We start from the raw sequence: 7,500 nt of genomic DNA, 5'->3' as shown, positions 1-7,500 counted from the left end.
GCGGTTAATGGGGACGGACTGTAAATTCGTTGGCAATATGTCTACGCTGGTTCAAATCCAGCTCGGCCCAATAATTCGCTGATCCGCCATAACATAAAATGCCCATTTTTTTGTATTTTGTTTTCCAGAAAAGCCAAACAAAAAAATTAGGGAAGAATAAAAAAAGTCCAATTTTCTGATATATCCATCCCTACCGCTATTTGTTTTTTATTTGTTCTATTTATTTGTTCCCATAAATTCTGACCTTGATAATGATCTAGATTCATATCAGGATCATTAAGTATAAAGTTTAATGAAAAGAAAGAGTAAAGTAAAGAAAAAAGACTCTTTTTTTTTTTTCATTTTAAAATTGATTATCGATCGATTTGGCAATAACGAAAGGATTACTAGTAACTAGTAATCCGCGTTGCTCTCACTAAAGCGCATACCCGTATGGATATCAATATATCACTCGCGCCTTTGTTTGTTACAACACGGCGATTCGAATCTAAAATTTAAATAGAAAATGGCTTGAATGAAATCATAAGAATATCTATGCTGTACACTTTTCTTTATTGCCCTGGGATTGTAGTTCAATTGGTCAGAGCACCGCCCTGTCAAGGCGGAAGCTGCGGGTTCGAGCCCCGTCAGTCCCGACGGATACAATAAAAAAAAAATACATCAATTGATCCCTCCATTTTCTGTGAAAGGGAATACAAATGAAAGAATTTCATTCCCAAGGATAGCCTTTTTTATTTATTTTTTCCTTTCCATTTTTTGTTGGGGTTTATTTGTAAACTATTTGTAAACGGTGAAAGTGGAAAAGCAGTCAGATGATACATCATCAGATGATTGTACAAGGAAGGCGGTAGATTATCGAAAAGAAAGAGTGGAAAAGAATATATAGAAATAAAGGAAAGGAATTCTTTTGATTGGGCCAGGAATCCAATTTTGTATTCGGTGTGGATAAAAGAGCTTCCTATGTTATACTATTCAATTCTCGACGGTGAATCGATTTGATAGCTTAGATATTGTTATTCATGATATTGATCCGATTCGATGTCATTGAAATGTAAGTCATCGCATTGAATTTACAAGCGACAAATTTATCATCTCTATGGGATTAAATCCCGAGTTATTGCGAAGTAAAAAAAACAATGAAATTATGGAAGTAAATATTCTCGCATTTATTGCTACAGCGCTGTTCATTCTAGTTCCTACCGCCTTTTTACTTATAATATACGTAAAAACTGTCAGTCAAAGTGATTAATTTGAATGAAACTTGACTTTTTATCAAGGATTTAAGAAAAAAAGGATTCCAATTTCACGTCTTAAATAAATTAAATAAAATGAATGGACTAGAATCAGCAGTATCCTATCAAACTCGATAGTATGGTAGAAAAAAAATATGAATCTTTCTACCATACTATCCATATCTATTATTGTAATGTATAAAGATACAAGCTTAATATAGATGAATCTACAATATGTATCTTCATACATGTCGATATCAATTAAATATATGTAATGAAATATATGTAATGTACATAGTATCTCAATTTTATTTCTTCGCTTGATCTATTTTATTTGTGTTGATTTCAATCAATCTGAAATAATTGAAAGGCAAGTCTTACGATTTTCTAATTCTTTCATTTCATGGAACCGATTTTTAATTTAACTTCTTTTCTTTGATCCATGATATGAAATGAGTCAATAAAGCATGGCATAAATAAAATTCCTAAAATAATAAATAAAACAGGGGGTAAGTGTGCAATATGTGACTACACTAAGGCAAGATCTTATTAAATAAAAGAACTACTTTTTTTCTCTTTGAACAGTAACAGTAAAGAGGGAAGGAAATAAAAACAAACAAATACAGAAAAAAAAAAGGGGGGGGGGTTCCTTGTCCCTCATTGTCCATATATAACTCTGGTAAGAGCTGGTTCATCAAAATAGAAAATTTAGGAAGAATTCTTTTTTTTTTTTAATAAATTGCCTATCATCCGTATCCCTTTTACTTTCGAAATACGAACATGGGAATTATTGAAATGTTTGTTTGATTTTGATTGAAAGGGTATTATTCATAGAATACATTACTCCACTAGAATCCAAGAATTTCGAAATGAAGACTAATAAAATAGTTAAAAAGGCTTTGCAAAACGATCTAGAAAACAATTGATACGGTTTGATTCCTCAACCCAATTAGAAGTACCCCTAGAGTCCACTTCTTCCCCATACTACGAGTGAAAGGGAAAATGTAAAGACTACCATTAAAGCAGCCCAAGCAAGACTTACTATATCCATGTGTATTATGTCCCCTAATTTCTATGAATATGAAACAAATAGGAAGGAATTTTTCCATTATTGTTCACTAATAATAGTGGAATTACCGGTGCAGAGTCAAAAGGAAAAGGGAATTCTGACACACCACCGTTGATGAAACACTTCAATAAATCCGCTTATAACAAGTTCTTATATGATTTCTAGTAAAATCGAGAACCATTAAGCACAAGCAAAATACGCAGTAACACTTTTGGAAGTATCAAAAGAATGTTACTCACATGTAGCAATAATAAGACTTCTTCTTTCTTTTGGTGTCCCTTATTAAGTAAAAGCCAATTATCCATCCAATCTAATATTGATTGGATGCCTGAACACTCAGAGACTTTCATCAGTCTGTATACAAAGTATCTTCCAACCCTTCTACAACCATTCATTAGTTAATTAAACACTCCCGTTATCCAATCTAATTCAAGACTCCGATAGTAGCCCCTCTATTAGTAGGGGAGGGGCTACCATATCAAGATTTACTCATTCCCTTCCACTACTCTAGTTTTTCCTTGAATCCTAGACGTAAGGATTTACAACACTTTAGAAAACAAAACCTCCGGAAGTTTATAATCAAGTTTATAATCAAGAAAGTATCAAGAGTCCTTTTCTTACACTTGTTTTTGCCGGAGAAAATTGGTCGAGTTATATCAGCAAAACAGAATATAGGATTTCGCGTTTTTTGTTGATCAGGCGACACCCGGATTTGAACTGGGGAATAAGGGATTTGCAGTCCCCCGCCTTACCGCTCGGCCATGTCGCCAAAAGGCTACAAACAAAAAAATGAGAGTATCCCCTTTTTATTTTTAGATTGGATCCATACCTTCAATTGGTTATAGTATCTCAAGACACACAATATCTAAAAACAAAAACTTTCCCTTTCTTTTTTCTTTTCTATTGAAAAAGAAAATGTGGATTCTCAGTTACAAAAGTAAAAATGCAGGACAAAAAAATTGGAACCATTAACTATTAACTATTGACGGCAAATTTATGGACGATTCTTCTTCACTTGTCTTTCTCTAATGGTATAAGAAAATAAAAATGGATACATAACTAATTAGTATTGATTTTTTTTTTCAATTTTTCAATTCAATAAAAAAACTTTCTTAATTTCAATTATAAATTATATAATTATAAATTATATTATAATAATATAACAGCAATTATGAGTCTATGTAAACCCCCGAACATAAGTTGTTACACAGCTCTAGTTATCTAATGAGGTATTTTATCTATCTAGATATGATGTCCATAGGGAATCAGCAAGAAATTATCGTGTTTCAATTTTTCATTGAATAGATTAAAATTAAAGAAAAAATAGAATTTTTGATAGAGCACGCCATGTGTTGTCTCCACTAGAGAGCTATAATGGAATAAAAAGAAAAGAGGAAAGACATATATAAATAGAAATGCTATATCTGCATATGTTTAATAAATACAAGCCCTCTTTTCGTACGCACTTCAATCATATTCTAAATATTCTACTAAAAAATAAAAAACTAAAAAATGGGTAAAAACATCTCTCTTCTCTGCGAATCATTTTTTGAACAGAACAATGGAATCTATGAAAAAATTAAGTGCTAGAAAAATCAACTCTCTCCCGATATATATTTTATGATTATTTTGTCTTTATCTCAACGAACAGATCAAATCAGGAATTCATTTCATTTTTCTGGTATTCAATCGGATTGGAATATGGAATATCATAATAATGGTAGAAATTGAATTATTATTTTTTTTTTTGATATTCTATACAAAACTCCATAAGGCTAAATGGCATTTATCAATTCTTTTATGTAGCTGTTTGTTATAAATATAAATTAAAATTTGAGTATAATTTTTCTTCTTCCGTTCATACGCATTTCATACATTCCATATATATTATATGGTATATGGAGTTAGATAAAATTTCATGTGATTCAGTAAACAGAATAGAAATTCAATTCCATCATTATTAGATCGATTCATATGATTCGATGAAGAATGAGAAAAGAATGGGATTTTTTTGATAAATGGGAAATTCAAAATGCTCGGGAATGAAAATGGGGAAATGTATACAATACCTGGTGTTGAATCAGATACAATTTGAAGGATTTTGTGGGTTCATGGATCGGGGCTTAACAGAAGAACTTGATAAGTTTCCAAAAATTGAAGATACAGATCAAGAAATTGAATTTCAATTATTTGTGGAAACATATCAATTGGTGGAACCGTTGATAAAAGAAAGGGATGCTGTATATGAATCACTCACATATTCTTCTAAATTATATGTATCCGCAGGATTAATTTTGAAAACCAGTAAGGATATGCAAGAACAAACAATTTTTATTGGAAACATTCCTTTAATGAACTCCCTCGGAACTTCTATAGTAAATGGAATATACAGAATTGTGATCAATCAAATATTGCAAAGCCCCGGTATCTATTATCGATCAGAATTGGATCCTAACGGAATTTCGGTCTATACTGGTACCATAATATCAGATTGGGGGGGGAGGTTCGAATTAGAGATTGATAGAAAAGCAAGGATATGGGCTCGTGTAAGTAGGAAACAGAAAATATCTATTCTAGTTCTATCATCAGCTATGGGTTCGAATCTAAGAGAAATTCTAGAGAATGTTTGCTACCCTGAAATTTTCTTGTCTTTCCTGACCGATAAGGAAAAAAAAAAAATTGGGTCAAAAGAAAATGCCATTTTGGAGTTTTATCAACAATTTTCTTGTGTAGGCGGGGATCCGGTATTTTCTGAATCCTTGTGTAAGGAATTACAAAAGAAATTCTTTCAGCAAAGATGTGAATTAGGAAGGATTGGTCGACGAAATATGAACCAGAGACTGAATCTTAATATACCTCAGAACAATACATTTTTGTTACCGCGAGATATATTGGCAGCTGCGGATCATTTGATTGGAATGAAATTTGGAATGGGTACACTTGACGATATGAATCATTTGAAAAATAAGCGTATTCGTTCTGTAGCGGATCTCTTACAAGATCAATTCGGATTGGCTCTGGTTCGTTTAGAAAATGTAGTTAGAGGAACTATATGCGGAGCAATTAGGCATAAATTGATACCGACTCCTCAGAATTTGGTAACTTCGACTCCATTAACAACCACTTATGAATCCTTTTTCGGATTACACCCATTGTCTCAAGTTTTGGATCGAACAAATCCATTGACACAAATAGTTCATGGGAGAAAATTGAGTTATTTGGGCCCCGGAGGATTGACCGGGCGAACTGCTAATTTTCGGATACGAGATATCCATCCTAGTTACTATGGACGCATTTGCCCAATTGACACGTCTGAAGGAATCAATGTTGGACTTATTGGATCCTTAGCAATTCATGCCAGGATTGGTCGTTGGGGGTCTCTAGAAAGTCCATTTTATAAAATATTTGAGAGATCAAAAAAAGCACAGATGCTTTATTTATCCCCAAGTCGAGATGAATATTATATGGTAGCGGCAGGAAATTCTTTGGCCTTGAATCAGGGTATTCAGGAAGAACAGGTTGTTCCGGCTCGATACCGCCAAGAATTCCTGACTATTGCATGGGAACAAGTTCATCTTCGAAGTATTTTTCCTTTTCAATATTTTTCTATGGGAGCTTCCCTCATTCCTTTTATCGAGCATAATGACGCGAATCGGGCTTTAATGAGTTCTAATATGCAACGCCAAGCAGTTCCGCTTTCGCGTTCCGAGAAGTGCATTGTTGGAACTGGGTTGGAACGCCAATTGGCTCTAGATTCAGGGGTTCCCGCTATAGCCGATCAAGAGGGAAAGATCATTTCTACCGATACTGACAAGATTATTTTATCGGGTAATGGGGATACTCTAAGCATTCCATTAGTTATGTATCAACGTTCCAACAAAAATACTTGTATGCATCAAACTCCCCGGGTTCAGCGGGGTAAATGCATTAAAAAGGGACAGATTTTAGCGGATGGTGCCGCTACGGTTGGTGGCGAACTCGCTTTGGGCAAAAACGTATTAGTAGCTTATATGCCATGGGAAGGTTACAATTTTGAGGATGCGGTACTCATTAGCGAGCGTCTAGTATATGAAGATATTTATACTTCTTTTCACATACGAAAATATGAAATTCAGACTCATGTGACAAGCCAAGGTCCTGAAAGAATCACTAACGAAATATCGCACCTAGAAGCCCATTTACTCCGCAATTTAGACAAAAATGGAATTGTGATGCTGGGATCTTGGGTGGAGACGGGCGATATTTTAGTAGGTAAATTAACGCCTCAGGTGGCGAAAGAATCATCATATGCTCCAGAAGATAGATTATTACGGGCCATACTTGGGATTCAGGTATCCACTTCAAAGGAAACTTGTCTAAAATTACCTATAGGTGGGAGGGGTCGAGTCATCGATGTGAGATGGATCCAGAAAAAAGGGGGTTCTAGTTATAATCCGGAAACGATTCGTGTATATATTTCACAGAAACGCGAAATGAAAGTAGGCGATAAAGTAGCCGGAAGACATGGAAATAAGGGTATCATTTCCAAAATTTTACCTAGACAGGATATGCCTTATTTGCAAGACGGAAGACCTGTTGATATGGTCTTCAACCCATTAGGAGTCCCTTCACGAATGAATGTGGGACAGATATTTGAATGCTCGCTTGGGTTAGCAGGGAGTCTACTAGATAGACATTATCGAATAGCACCGTTTGATGAGAGATATGAACAAGAGGCTTCGAGAAAACTAGTGTTTTCCGAATTATATGAAGCCGGTAAGCAAACAGCGAATCCATGGGTATTTGAACCCGAGTATCCAGGAAAAAGCAGACTATTTGATGGAAGAACGGGGGACCCTTTTGAACAACCTGTTATAATAGGAAAACCTTATATCTTGAAATTAATTCATCAAGTTGATGATAAAATACATGGGCGTTCCAGTGGACATTATACACTTGTTACACAACAACCACTTAGAGGAAGGTCCAAGCAAGGAGGACAACGGGTAGGAGAAATGGAGGTTTGGGCTCTAGAGGGATTTGGTGTTGCTCATATTTTACAAGAAATGCTTACTTATAAATCTGATCATATTAGAGCTCGCCAAGAAGTACTTGGTACTATGATCATTGGAGGAACAATACCTAAACCTGAAAATGCTCCAGAATCTTTTCGATTGCTCGTCCGAGAATTACGATCTTTGGCTCTGGAACTGAATCATT

General features: G+C 34.7%; 1 protein-coding gene and 3 non-coding genes across 4 annotated transcripts in view; 3 read left to right on the top strand and 1 right to left on the bottom strand.

Annotated features, from left to right (window-relative positions):
• The window catches only part of TRNAY-GUA (transfer RNA tyrosine (anticodon GUA)), an 84-nt gene extending 14 nt beyond the window's left edge, over positions 1-70 (top strand). Inside the window, exon 1 of the tRNA in view lies at positions 1-70. This exon is cut by the window's left edge and continues 14 nt beyond it. This is a non-coding gene — a tRNA (tRNA-Tyr).
• A 491-nt stretch (positions 71-561) lies between these two features.
• On the top strand, positions 562-635 carry TRNAD-GUC (transfer RNA aspartic acid (anticodon GUC)). The gene has a single exon. It is a non-coding gene; the product is annotated as a tRNA-Asp (tRNA).
• Positions 636-2,998: 2,363 nt separating this feature from the next.
• On the bottom strand, positions 2,999-3,070 carry TRNAC-GCA (transfer RNA cysteine (anticodon GCA)). The gene has a single exon. It is a non-coding gene; the product is annotated as a tRNA-Cys (tRNA).
• Positions 3,071-5,868: 2,798 nt separating this feature from the next.
• Positions 5,869-7,500, top strand: part of LOC149509767 (DNA-directed RNA polymerase subunit beta''-like) — an 8,924-nt gene continuing 7,292 nt past the window's right edge. The window contains 1 exon segment of the mRNA XM_089757666.1: positions 5,869-7,500. This exon segment is cut by the window's right edge and continues 505 nt beyond it. The gene's annotated coding sequence lies outside the window, so the exon portion shown is untranslated.

The sequence above is a fragment of the Durio zibethinus genome, unplaced genomic scaffold (assembly GCF_047325235.1).
Source record: "Durio zibethinus cultivar Kanyao isolate XHJ-2024 unplaced genomic scaffold, ASM4732523v1 HiC_scaffold_114, whole genome shotgun sequence".
NCBI classification, from domain to species: Eukaryota; Viridiplantae; Streptophyta; class Magnoliopsida; order Malvales; family Malvaceae; genus Durio; species Durio zibethinus.
Note: the sequence above shows the minus strand (reverse complement) of the source record. Positions and strands in the feature narration are given on the sequence as shown.